Consider the following 14440-nt stretch of genomic DNA (forward strand, 5'->3'; position numbering starts at 1 on the left):
AAGATATGCTTCTTATTCTTGACAATGGTCCATATTCGGTTCATGGTGCCCTGCTCACACTACATCACTGGGTTCCTGATACTTCAATTAACTCTGTTTTAGTCACCCATATTTTAGTCTGGATTCAACTTCATGGTCTTCTAGTGGAATACATTGACCGCGAACAAGGGGCATTTCTAGCTTCAATTAATGGACAAGTAGATGTGTTAGACTATCAAGATACACCTTGCTGTAACCTCCGCTATATTAGAGCTCGAGTCTGGATCTTTCCTAAAGATCCATTCCTCAGTGGTTTTTTTCTTAAAGCTTAGGTCTGATCGTATAATTTGGGTTAAATGTAGCTATGAAAATGTTTTTAAAGTTTGTCATAGATATGGAGTTATAGGACATTCTTTCAACAATTGTCCTATTACCACTCAAAGAGATCTTCATAGGTTTCTTGCTCCCTGGATCCAAGGAATTTCATCAAGACTAGGGTATGACTTTTGGGTTGATGATCAGGCGAAATTTTTTCCTGCGTCTCTCAGGGCTCATCAGCATCACTCTTTGAAAAGAAACACAATAATACCCAGGGCCCTTTTTATTAGGACTGGCCCAAGAAAAAATAAACTAAAATTAAAATCAAATAGGCGGTATAACCGACCATATGATGGTTACGCGGTAGACACCAGCCATATAATATTTAGGCGGTAAAACCGACCATATAAAAGAATTGTGACAACCCAATAAAGATAAATAACAAAGTAAAATAAAAGATATAAAAATTTACGTGATTCGGTCAATTTGACCTACGTCCACGGGCGGAAGAGGAGCAGTATTTCTACTATGAAGAAAAAATACAAAAGCCGTAGGAAAGTGGTTCCTAGGTTGGCACTTACAAAAGGTTTAGGAAATATTCCTAAACTCAAAATAAGAGAGCCTAAAATATTTGACTAAAAATGAGTTAGATGACCCAAGAAACAAATAGCCCATATAATACTCTTTTGAGTGGTGCACCTAAAACCTTCAATAGGCTTCCTTATTTATAGGAAGCAAATGAAAAGTTTCCTTAGGCTTTCGTCGATGTGGGACGAAGGAAATGAAAAAATTATGCCACAAAGTCAAAGATTGCAACTTAACAAAATCAACAAATTTCCATTTTGACATAATTTTAGTTCCACCATCGACAATAGCAAAACTGCTCCACCTTCTCCATATAAACCCCAATGGGCCTAAATCACAAACAATGAACACCAACCAAGCCCAAACACTGTTTGAACTTATAAACTGGAAGAGGTTTTGTAAACATATCGGTTGGATTGTCCTTGGTATTGATTTTCTGAACAAGGACCTTTCCTTCAGTAATGATATCCCGAATGAAGTGATACTTCACATCAATGTGTATGGCACTTTAACTATCACAGTGAATAACAGTAACACCTTGATGTAGACTAAACTCGCTAAACAAACTCTTCAATCACAAGGCTTCTTTGATTGCTTCGGTCACAGCCATATATTCTGCTTCTATAGTAGACAAAGCTACGACAGGTTGTAGAGTAGCTTTCCAACTAACAGCACAACCGCCATTGCAAAATACATAACCTGAAAGTGATCTTCTCCTGTCAAGATCCCCAGCGTAGTCTGAGTCTACAAAACCAACCAAAGTATTATTATTTCTTCCAAACTCCAAACATGCATTTGAAGTCCCTTGCAAGTATCTGAAAATCTACTTCACAGCCTGCCAATGTGCTTTATCAGAGCAAAACATATATCTGCTAACAACACTGACTACATGTGAGATATCTGGACGAGTAAAAATCATTGCATACATAACACTGCCGACTGCATTAGAATAAGGAACCCATGCCATATATTCTTCCTCTTCATCTGGCTGTGGTGACTGAGCAGCAGATAACCGAAAATAGTTAGCAAGAGGAGTAGAAACTGGTTTAGCATCTTTCATGCCAAAACGCTCCAAGACTTTCTCAAGATAATTTTTCTGGGTCAAGAACAACTTTTCTACTCCTCGATCTCACTTGATATCCATGCCAAGAATTTCTTAGCTGCTACCAAATCTTTCATTTCAAATTCTCTATTTAACTGCAGTTTCGAAGTGTAAATTTCTGACAAATTCTTGGCAGCAATGAGCATGTCATCAACATAAAGTAGCAAATAAATGAAAAAACCATCATTTAACTTCCGGAAGTAAACACAACTATCATACATGCTTCTTGAATAACCATGACCCAACATAAAGGAATCAAACCTTTTATACCATTGTCTTGGAGACTGTTTCAATCCATATAAGGATTTCTTCAACAAGCAAACATGGTCTTCCTTACCTTCAATCTCAAAATCCTGGGGTTCTTTCATATAAATTTGTTCTTCAAGTTCGCCATGTAAGAAAGCTGTTTTAACGTCGAGTTGTTCTAATTCCAAATTATATATGGCAACTAAAGCAAGCAAAACACGAATAGAGTTATGTTTAACAACAGGTGAAAATACATCATTAAATTCAACACCTTGTACCTGACTATATCCCTTTGCAACCAATCGTGCTTTATACCTTGCATTTTCAATCCCTGGAATACCTTCTTTCTTCTTGAAAATCCATTTGCATCGAACAATTTTCTTATCTGAAGGCGACTTTACAAGAACCCAAGTTTCATTCTGATGAAGAGATTCAATTTCTTCATTCATCGCAATCAACCACTTTGCAGAATTATCACAAGAAACTGCTTCTGAATAGGTGGAAGGCTCACCAACTGCATCAGTTTCTTCTGCAACACACAAAGCATATCCAACAAAATCTGAATATTTTTGTGGTGGTCGAATATTCCTCCTTGGTCTATCACTGGCTATGGAATACTCTTATTTTTCTGAACTATCTTCATCAATAGATTTAGTCTGAGAAGGACCAGAACTGCCAATATCAAGCTCCACCTGCTTCTTTGTACTATCGATAGTACAAGGACTAGAAGACTCTTTCTTGGAAGATAATATAGACAATTCATCAAAAGTAACATCTCTACTGATCACAAATTTTGGAGATTTGGGATCAGGACACCATAATCTGTATCCTTTCACCCCAAAAGCATACCCAAGTAAAATGCACTTTTTAGCCCTAACCTCTATTTTTCATCATTCACCTGCATGTATGCTGGACACCCAAAAACTTTTAAATTGGAGTAATCAGCAAAAGTACCTGACCAAACTTCCTCAGGAGTTTTAAAATCAAGAGATGCAGAAGGAGAACGGTTGACAATATAACAGGCTATATTAATCGCCTCTACCCAAAAATCGTTTGTCAATCCTGCATTGGAAATCATACATCTCGCTCTCTCTAAAAGCGTTCTGTTCATACGTTCGGCTACATCATTTTGTTGAGGCGTCATTCTGACAGTGCGACGCCCAACAATTCCTTCATTTTTACAAAATTTATCAAATTCACCTTCACAAAATTTCATGCCATTATCTGTTCTCAACCGCTTACTATGTTTTCCTGTTTGTTTCTCAATCAAAACTTTTCATTACTTGAAAGTTAGGAAAACATCATTTTTATACTTAAAAAAATATACCCAAACTTTCTTTGAATAATCATCAATGAAAGTCAACATGTACCTGACACCACATTTAGAAGGAGTACGAGTTGGATCCCATACATCTGAATGAATGTAATCAAGAGTACCTTTTGTCTTGTGAATTGCTGGTGAACTGAAGGTGACTCTTTTCTACTTTCCAAAAATACAGCGTTCACAGAATTCCAATGGCCCGGTACTTTGTCCACGAAGAAATCCTCTTTTGCTCAGTATGCCCAAGCGCATATACCATAATTTGGTGATGTCGATATCTGACAAAGATGATGTTGAAACAGCAGCAACACCTGTAACAGTAGATCCCTGCAAAATATATACAGTATCAGATCTGTGTGCCTTCATAACAATAAGAGCACCTCGAATGATTTTGAGAACTCCACCTCCACCTGAATACCTGCATCCGATAGACTCAAGAGTGCCCAAAAAGATGAGATTTTTATTCAAATCTGGAACATGTCTAACATTTGTGAGTGTCCTCACAATACCACCGTACATTTTAATCCAGATTGTGCCTTTGCCAACAACTTTACAAAAGGCGTTATTACCCATTAAGACAACTCCACATTCATTTCATTCATATGCTGAAAACCAGTCCCAATTGGGACATATATGATATGAACAACTCGAATCTATAATCCGCTCATTGTTAAACCTAAAATTATTTTCTGTTGCACAGAAAATGGTTTCATCATTCACATCAACTGCAATACTAGCCTCGGTAGTCTCACTCTTTTTCTCCTTTTGCTTTTCTTTATTTTTCAATTTAAAGCAATCAGAGATAACATAGCCCTTCTTTTTACAATAGTTGCACACCACATTTTTATATTTGGATTTAGATCTACTTCTACTTTCTGCATTTTTCTTTTCAGATCTATCCTGAACAAACAAGCCATCGGCTTGACTCCTACTAGTTTTCCCAGTAATATCCCTATCTATCTACGCTTTAGATTTTAATGCAGATTTAATTTTTCGATACGAAATTGTTTTATTTTCCTAAATCATAGTATCACGGAAATGCTTAAAGGACTGGGGAAGGGAACACAAAAGTAATAGTGTCTGATTTTCATCATCAATTTTCGAATCTATATTCTCCAAATTCATAATAATATAATCAAATTTATCAAGATGGGAGAGTATAGATGTACCTTCAGATATCCGAAACATATACAAACTCTGCTTTAGATATAGCCGATTCTCAACTTCTTCTTCATATACAAGGCTTTCAATTTATCCCACATAGCCTTGGCCGAAATCTCAGTTGCTACCTCTCGTAACACTTCATCGGAGAGATTCAAAATTATACTAGATCTAGCCTTCTTATCAATATCGGCGAAATTCGCATCCTTTACATCTTCTGGCTTGTTTTCAATTCCTTGTATTGCCAAATCAACTCCGTTTTGAACAAGAATGGTCTCCATCTTGAGCTGCCACATGCTGAAATTGACATTCCTGTCGAATTTTTTGACAACCGTCTTTATTATCGTCATTGTTGCCACAAAATCTGTAACTTGAAATTTGTTTCAAAGAACTGGTCAAACAAATATTTAAATCTCGTGAGCGAGCCCCACAGGGTGAGCGGACCCCACGGATGAGCGAGCCCTACGAATGAGCAGGCCCCACAGAGTGAGCGGAACCCACGAGATGAGCGGGCCCCATAGGATGAACCTGTCTTACAAAATATATCAACCAACTCTGATACCAATTTGTTAGAACTGGCCCAAAAAAAAAATAAACTAAAGTTAGAACAAAATAGGCGGTATAACCGACCATATAATGGTTAGGCGGTAGACACCAACCATATAATATTTAGGCGGTAAAATCGACCATATAAAAGGATTGTGGCAACCCAATAAAGACAAATAACAAAGCAAAATAAAAGACACAGAAATTTACGTGGTTCGATCAATTTAACCTACGTCCACGGGCGGAGGAGGAGTAATATTTCTACTATGAAAAAGAAATACAAAAGTCGTAGGAAAGTGATTCCTAGGCTGGCACTTACAAAAGGTTTAGGAAATATTCCTAAACTCAAAATAAGAGAGTCTAAAATATTTGACTACAAATGGATTAGATGACCCAAGAAACTAATAACTCATATAATGCTCTCTTGAGTGGTGCATCTAAAACCTTCAATAGGCTCTCTTATTTATAGGAAGCAAATGAAAGGTTTCCTTAGACTTTCGTCGATGTGGGACGAAGGAAATGAAAAAATTATGCTACAAAGTCAAAGATTGCAGCTTGACAAAATCAACACTTTTTAATTATACATTTGCAGGTACTCCAGTCCAACCTCCTTTTCATTGTCCAAACGGGTTTCGGTTCATCTTAAGTGCAGGGATTTCTGAAGTCAGGCCACCAGACGAGGAAGTAAATCCTTTATCTAATCCTGATAACCATTTGCCACCCTCCCCAAACCCGGACTCTCCTCCTCAACAACATTCTCAACCTCGCAATCCATCACAATCACATCAAAATGATGCTAGGCTGTTCATATCATCAACCTATCTGGATAAAGCGGGTGTCCTTGAAATGGAACAGTAAATGCGGATAGGTTACCAGTGGCAGGCGCGTGTTGACACACAAAATATATGGCGAATTGTCCTTCCAGATGAAAGTGAATTCATTACAAATGCCAGGCTACTTCTTCAGCAAGACAATATTAATTCCACTTAACCGCTCTCTGACGACTATTCCTTCTCCCTGGACCTTGATATTGTTCATAATGAAGGTGAAACAGTTCTGCATGGGCTGGAAATCATGTAGCCATGTCTACATGAGCCAGATAGAACTACTTCACATCCATTTAATAATCATGGCCCAGCCATTATGCCAATTTCCAATTTGCCTTTTCACAAGTCAAAGGGGAAAGAAACTGTCTCTTCACCAATTAATTCATCTGCCAAGACAGTAAAAGGAAAGTGTAATGAAGAAAGTAAAACGTATGCCACGTGGTAGTTTTGATGAGCAGCCAACAGAGGTCACAAACATTAAGTCTCATCCATATCAGGATCCTGAAGCAGCAACGGTGGGCAAGTTAGTACGAGCTGGGCCTTCACGGTTAAACTCCATATTGGATCAATCTACTAGACCGGCATTTCCAGTTATGCATAGTACTATCCAAGCGGGTCCATCTAATTTAACCTATCATCCACAGGTTTTCTCTACTGAGCTTTGGGATTCCAATGGTACACCTTACAGTAATGGGCTTTCTCAATTTTTATTGATCCATTTGTCATGCTTTCAGATAGTAACCATTTGCACGGTTCATCTCAATCAATTGAAGATGCTTTTAATAATCTATCAGTCTCCAGTTGGGATTCTCTATGCCATTATTCGGTGTCAAATTCAGTGTCAATCCCACTTATCACGTGATGGTAGAAGAAATTTAAATAAACAGCACATGACAAATTAAATAAACAGGACATTTGACATAAATATAGAAGTGGCACTGAATTGTCACGGAAAAAGTGACATTGAAGATCCCGTGTGATCAGTCTCTAGGCATCGCAAATTTCAACACCCCAAGCCATTTTTCACACTTGTTTTCTTAAGGAGGACACAGTGTACATTAACGTGCTGGAACTTGTAGTAACCAACACAGAAACGCATGCAAGAGACATCACCCCTATGTATGTTGAATTGTATCCACATGCCGAATCATTTCATCAAGTTATGGAGAGAGCAAATCTGTTTATCCAGAACCCCATTCATATCACCTGCTTCAGGATAGTAACTCAGGGTCTGCACTATAGGATGTTGGGATGCTTCATGAGCAGACTATATCCACTATGGGCACAAAGAGCATGGCAGAGACAGAGGCTAAGCCTCTTTATAATTGTCAACGTCGTCGAAGGATTCATCTGCCATCAATTGATGCTGTCCATATTCACCCATATCAGTCTTCTTCAATATTTCAAGACGAACTATCAGGAGGGGAACCTGATTCTTTAAATACTTCAGTTGATGCAGCTATAGGCATTTTCGATGGGGGCTTTCAGGTGGTTGTCCCCCAACAACCACCTCAATAGCCATGAGGCTACTTAGCTGGAACTGTAGGGGAATGGGTCGACTGCTAACAGTTCAACTTTTGACTAATTTGACCCATTCTCATGCTCCCAATGTCTTATTCCTTATGGAAACAAAATGTAATTCTAGGCGTATTGTTCGTTGGTTGGAAGCGTCCTACTTTTCCACTTGGGATTTTGTACCCCTATACTCCTACGGAGGAGGGGGATTGTGTCTAGCCTGGTGTGGAAATGTTTCACTTAAGATCTTATCTAAAGATGTTAATTACTTTTGTGTGCAAGTTTCTGAGGTGACAGGATCCACTTGGATTCTATTTCTTATCTATGGTCTTCCTAAATTACACTGCATGCAAAGTATATGGGATGCAGTGCAATACAAGTTATTAACCTGTAACCAACCTTTTGTTATAGTGGGAGATTTTAATCAAATTTTAAACAACCATGAAAAGTTAAGCTTTTGTCAAAATTCCATACGAGGTGCTTAGCGATTCCAAGCTTTCTTATCCACTCTTGGCCTATCAAAGTTGCAGCATCTGGGTGTTTGGTTTACTTGGACAAATTCAAGATCCGGTTCACGTGTCACATATGAGCGGCTAGACAGAGCTTTTGTCACCATGTCGTGGTTGCAGATGTTTCCAAATGCAATGCCGCGCAATCTTCCCATAATGCGTTTCAAGCATGGACCTCTTATTTTGGATACTAGATTCATGTTTAAGAAACCAGACAGAAAATTATAATTTGAATCTTATTGGGTAAGAAACTCCAATTGTCGAGCCATTGTGCAAAGAGTTTGAAGGCACCAAGAATTATCAAATTCGGGAAATCAAATTCAAGAAGTAACTGATTTGTTTCACTACACTTTAACTCATCTGGACCATTGGAACCAACTTTCTTATGGTAATCTTGACAACAAGATTCATCAAGCTCAGTCACATTTGCAATGGCTCCAAGGCCAAATAAATGATCCAGATCAAACTCATTATGATAAATTTTTAAGGGCATATCTAGATCATCTGTTGGAGTGTAAACAGGATTATTGGGCCCAGAGATCAAAAATCAGCTGGATGCTGCATGGCGATAGAAACACTGCCTTTTATCATAAATGGGCAAACAAAAAACTAGCTTGAAGTACTATCCTCCAACTTTTAAATGATGAAAAAGAGTGGGTTTCTAATCCAGTCCAAATTAACAACCTAATTCAACAGTATTTTACTGATCTATATTTGGGTCAGCAAAGTAGGATTAAGGTTAATTTGGAACAATCACAGGAACGGTTGAACAAATTTGCAAACATCTTGAACTGCATGAATACTCGTTTGAACGATGAGGAAAGAAGGCTGCTACAACAGCAGTTTAATCCAGATGAGGTAAAGCTAGCAGTTTTTCAGATAAGTAAATGGAAGGCATCAGGGCCTGATGGAATTCTAGCAGGTTTCTTTCAACATTGCTGGGACATAGTGGGTCCGAAAGTCACGAAAGATGTGCTAGAGTTCCTTCATGATGGCCACACAAGAGAATTATGGAATCATACTCATATTGTCCTTATTCCTAAAATTCCTAACCCAAAGAAGACATCTGACTTTCGGCCTATAAGTCTTTGTAATGTTTTCTATAAAATTGTTGCAAAATTGCTGGTAAATCGTATGCGATAGATTATCCCTCGGTTAGTATCCATTTACCAAAATGCATTTGTGCCAGGGAGATTAATTTCAGACAATGTACTTATAGCTCATGAGGTGCTAGAGTTTATCAGGAAGAGGAAGACAGGAAAGACATATCTGGCAACTCTGAAATTGGATATGAGCAAAGCATATGATAGAGTCTCCTGGGAATTTCTGGTGGTTGTGCTTTACAAGATGCATTTTCCAGAATCTTGGGTTAGAATTATAAGTCAATGCATTTCTTCAGTGTCATATTCGATACTTATTAATGGCACTCCATCACCAATTATCTACCCGAGCCGTGGACTTCGTCAAGGATGCCCTTTGTCTCCATATCTTTTCATTCTTTGTCAACAAGCTTTATTTTTGGTATTAACGATGATAACATACACAAATTTATGCCCTGCAATAAAGGTGTGCCGGTCTGGACCTTCTCTGTCCCACTTAATGTTTGCTGATGACACCATGGTATTTTTAAATGTTCCATTGAAGCTGCAACAAAACTTCGCCGGCACCTTGACAAATATTGCCAAGCTTCAGGTCAAGAATTAAACTTTGCAAAGTCTAGCTTGGTGTTTAGTCCTAGTGTTCCTGCAGAACTAAGAGAATCCATTTCAAGGATCCTCACAGTTCAAGCTTCACCGGTGATGGGTAGGTACCTGGGACTTAATATGGATTTTTCCCAGACTAAAACCCATATGTTTGTGGATCTTAAATCAAGAGTGGTGAGGAGAATTGATAAATGGAGGTTGTCCACACTCTCGGTTATGGCGAGAGTGATTCTAGCAAAGCATGTCCTCAGTGCCTTGGCCCAGTACACTCTTGCAGTGTTTCGCATCCCATGAACCATTGCTACAGCAGTAGATAGACTTCTGGCCAGGTTTATTTGGGCGGGAGATGTTGATGGCCATGGTATCCATTGGAAATCTTGGTCTATCTTAACTCTATCAAAATTTCAAGGAAGATTGGGGATGCGGTCCATAGAAGAGATGAACAGAGTATTGCTTGCTAAAGTGGCTTGGCGTTTAATTTCTCAACCTGATACTTTATTTAGCAAATTCTTCATGGCCAAATACTGTACGCGCAGTACCTTTCTCAATGTCTGTTGCACCAACCAAGCCACTTGGGGGTGGCGAAGTATTTTATGGGGTAGAGACCTTCTCAGAAACGGGCTGAAATGGAGAGTGGCGAAAGGAACAAAAATTAAAATCCAGGACAACTAGATTCCTGATTGCCCGAATCCTCTAGCAGGTAGTCATACTTTAACTCAATTCCTGGACATGCGTGTAGTGGATTTAGTTGATGATAAAGGTCAGTGGAGAGAATCTCTGGTTAGACTATTTTTTCCTCCCAGGGAAGCAAATCAAATTCTTGCAATTTATATTCCACAGTATGGAGGAGAGGATCAGTTGATTTGGGAGTTACAACCAAATGGGTTTTATTCTGTTAAAACAGGATACCATTTGGCCTCTCGCATTAGAAGAGGACAAATGCCATCTATTTTTTTTCTCGTCTACAAACTCTTCGGTCTCAATAGTTGTTTGAAAACGTTTATGGAGGTTGAAGATTCCATCAAGAATACAGTTTTTTGTTTGGCGACTATTGCGTGATGCATGTCCTACAAATTTGGCTCTTTTTAAAAGGAATTGCTATCCTTCCCCTATCTGTCTTCGATGTGGTAAGCAAAATGAATTGGCTACACATTTGTTTCTGAAGTGTCAATTATTAGTTAGAATTTGGAGAGCTTCCCGGCTAGGTTTTGATTTTGAAGTTGGTACACCAGTTTCCTTGGCTGTATGCCTGCAAGGATGGATCAAAGATGCCCCTGATGACAGTGACATTATATTGTCTATCCATATTATGTGGAATATATGGCTAGCACGAAATAAATTCGTGTGGGAGGGCAGAGAATTTAACTTGGAAAAATGACTGAATGCAATTGATGCAATGTATCAAGTAAAGCTACCGGGCAAGAGGAAAACAGCTATCAATGTTCTCTAGAACCACATCAGAGAAGCAAGTCATTACTCGGGGGGTAATCTTCAGCTATCATTCCATGAAGACGATGCAATTTATCAACCTACCCAAGTGAAAGCCTTTATAGATGGCTCCTTCGCTCAATATCCTGAAAACATGCAAAGACCTCAAACTACTGCAATAGCATGGATTATTGAAGACTCAATCAAGGTTCGCCGTCGCGAATCTCGGTCGCGTCGCGGTCTCAGTTGTTCCACATCCGTCGCGGCATATCGGATGAATATCGGGTGATACATACATTATAATATATAAAAATTTTCAAAAAATCTGAAAAAATTACTAAAAATAGAAAATATCATAAAAAGCACAATTATCAACTTAAATTTACTAAATACCTACATTATCATATATAGTCGCTAATTATTAAATAAAATAATGCTGTCATTACCATAAGGGCCTATAGCATTAGCAATAAAAAATTTGCATTATTTAGATAATAATAAAAAAATTTTATTATCTAAATATATTAAATTTTTTCTAATCAAGTTTAATTATGCAAGGTAATTTGCATTATTTCGATAATAATAATTTTTTTTTTTATCTAAATATATTGAATTTTTTCTAATCAAGTTTAATTATGCAAGGTAATATGCATTATTTAGATAAGAATAAAATTATTTTTTTATTATCTAAATATATTACATTTTTTCTAATCAAGTTTAATTATGCAAGGTAATTTGCATTATTTCGATAATAATAAAATTTTTTTATTATCTAAATATATTAAATTTTTTCTAATCAAGTTTAATTATGCAAGGTAATTTATACTTTGACAATTTGCCCAATTCAATTTTTTGTTTAACTAACTGCAACAAACTCTTTTTTTTTTTTTTTACTTTTTCTAATTAATTTACCTAAAATCATTTTAACCAACATAAGTGAGATACATGAAAATAAATAAATTACATTTATGATCATTAAAATGTATCCAAATAATCACTACATATTTTCTAACTAAAATTTAGATAAGAGACTACTAATACAAATTAATCATATACTTAATAATATGTAAAAAGTGTCAAAATGCATTACTTAAATTTACAAATATCTAAATATCATGTCTGAATGCTAAGTTAAAAAAATTAAAATTGATAAGTTATTTTGAAAAAAGATACGGACCTTTTGACTGATGCTTGGATTTAAGATTAGGAACCTAATCTCTTAATTACTTGGGCCAAAGCTGGACTTTACATGCTTCTAATTTTTCCTTCAATTTTTTTCCCTATGGCTGGGTTCGGTACAAAAGCTCATCTTCTGTTTAGTGCAGCCGCAAGTCCTTCAGTTTGTTTAGTGCACTTGCGGATTCTTCCCTTCGGTTTGTTTAGTGCAGCCGCAAGTCACTGGATTCTTCCCTTCAATTTTAGCCATTTCTTCCTCTGACTCTTCCCTTCATTTTTTTTCCCAATTTCCGTTGATCAGTTTTTTCACCTCCTTCACGGCCAAATAAGGTGGAAATTGAAGAGCCGGCCGTCACCTTTACTCTTTCTTTTGCTTTCCCTTTCCCGCTATTGTTGTCTTCCTCCAACAGCCTGCCGTCACCTCTGTTTTGAGCCGCAGCCGGACGATGAAGAAATTGCAGAACCGATCGGCTTGTTTCTCCAGCCGGCCGTCACCTTTATTCTGGAGTGAACCTCAAAAACTAGTGATGGATTGCAGAAATTGCAAAACAATGAAGAAATTGCAGAACGATGAAGAAATTGCAGAAATTGCTGGTATGCTTCTCTTTATCCCCACTTTTTCCTTGTCTTTGTGGCTGCAAAATGAAACAATAAAGCATGGGAAAAGACTGCAACAACCGTGTGGACCACCCCTTGTAATTGTAGTTTTGTTTGGTTTTGTAAAAGGCTCTGCAACAGCCGTAGCTAACTGTGGTGCGATGCCTTATGTGTTCTTTCGGTGTCGGTTCCTTTTTTGTTTGGTTTTGGCTTCCCAGTTGGTGTGTAAATTTGTTAGCCGATACATATCCGAGTTGAATCCGAAAATTTGGCCGTTATCTTGCTACACGGTGCTAATTCGGACGATATCGGCTGATTCGGAGCGATTCAAATCGGATATGGTGGAATCGGTGTTTCGGGTATCGGTATCGGAACGGCACCTGCCGTTCCGGTTATGACTCTGCCAAGTCGTCTCGGACTCGGCCGAGTTGGCGAACCCTGGACTCAATGGGAATGATACTGTACCGGCACTCTAGAAAAGTTCAAGCTTTGACACCTTTGCAAACTGAGGCGTTGGCCTGCTTACATGCTCTCAGATATCTTCTAACTATTCCCTGCAATTCTGTTGATATTAAAACTGACTCCCTTTGTTATTGCAATAGATTGAGGATCCGGCCAAGTCGCCCCAACTGGTGCGGGCTATTGTGGAAGACATCTTATGTTTATGTAGTTGTTTCTCTTTCGTTCGAGTAGTCAAGGTTTGTAGCAAGACTGTAGCTAAAGCTCATGCTTTAGCCAATGTAATCAGAGGTTCATAATGCAAGTTTTATTTTCTTCTCAAAAAAAAAAAAGACAAGTTCACAAATAGGATTTAGGAACAAATACCTAAAGTTTCATGGTATTTCATATTTTCCCTAGAATGTTTTAAATAATTATAATCATTACCCTAATATTGTCAAATATTTGTTTATAGCCTTAAATTTTGATATATATTCTCAAATAAGTCCTAAGGATTTAGTTATGGAGTCATTAAATTGCATTTAAATTTGAGAAATGGTAAATTGGAGTTAAATTTCAGTCTATTGAATTTTAAGAAATAGGAGAAATGAAAAAATGAGCAAGCAAAAGGGATAATTTTTTTTCTAGTAACATGTATATTAGATAAATTCCTTAACCTATTTAGTTATATGTATAATTAACATATTGATGACATCATGATGATGTCATCCGAGTTTTTAAACTGATCCATCCGATCCGACCCCTGACTTCTGAGATCGACTAGTTCACCTTCCGGTCCGAGTTTAAAAACACAACCCCTCCCCCGGTCCTCCTCAAAACTTGGTGAGATGCATATAAAGGTAGTACTGTATTCGTGGCCAGGTCCCACTTATAAATTACTAGTGTTCTAGTGTTCAAGACACACTAGATGTGTGCAACTAGAAAAAATACTTAAAATTATTTCCCAAGATATTTGTTGAAATCGTTTT

The 14440-nt window shown here is 37.6% G+C and overlaps 1 long non-coding RNA gene across 1 annotated transcript; it reads left to right on the forward strand.

Annotated features, from left to right (window-relative positions):
* Positions 1–10984: 10984 nt before the first annotated feature.
* Positions 10985–13913, forward strand: LOC140009542 (uncharacterized). The gene is made up of 2 exons (XR_011816972.1): positions 10985–13010; positions 13616–13913. It is a non-coding gene; the product is annotated as an uncharacterized lncRNA (long non-coding RNA).
* Positions 13914–14440: the final 527 nt, after the last annotated feature.

Source organism: Coffea arabica, chromosome 6e (assembly GCF_036785885.1).
Source record: "Coffea arabica cultivar ET-39 chromosome 6e, Coffea Arabica ET-39 HiFi, whole genome shotgun sequence".
NCBI lineage: Eukaryota > Viridiplantae > Streptophyta > Magnoliopsida > Gentianales > Rubiaceae > Coffea > Coffea arabica.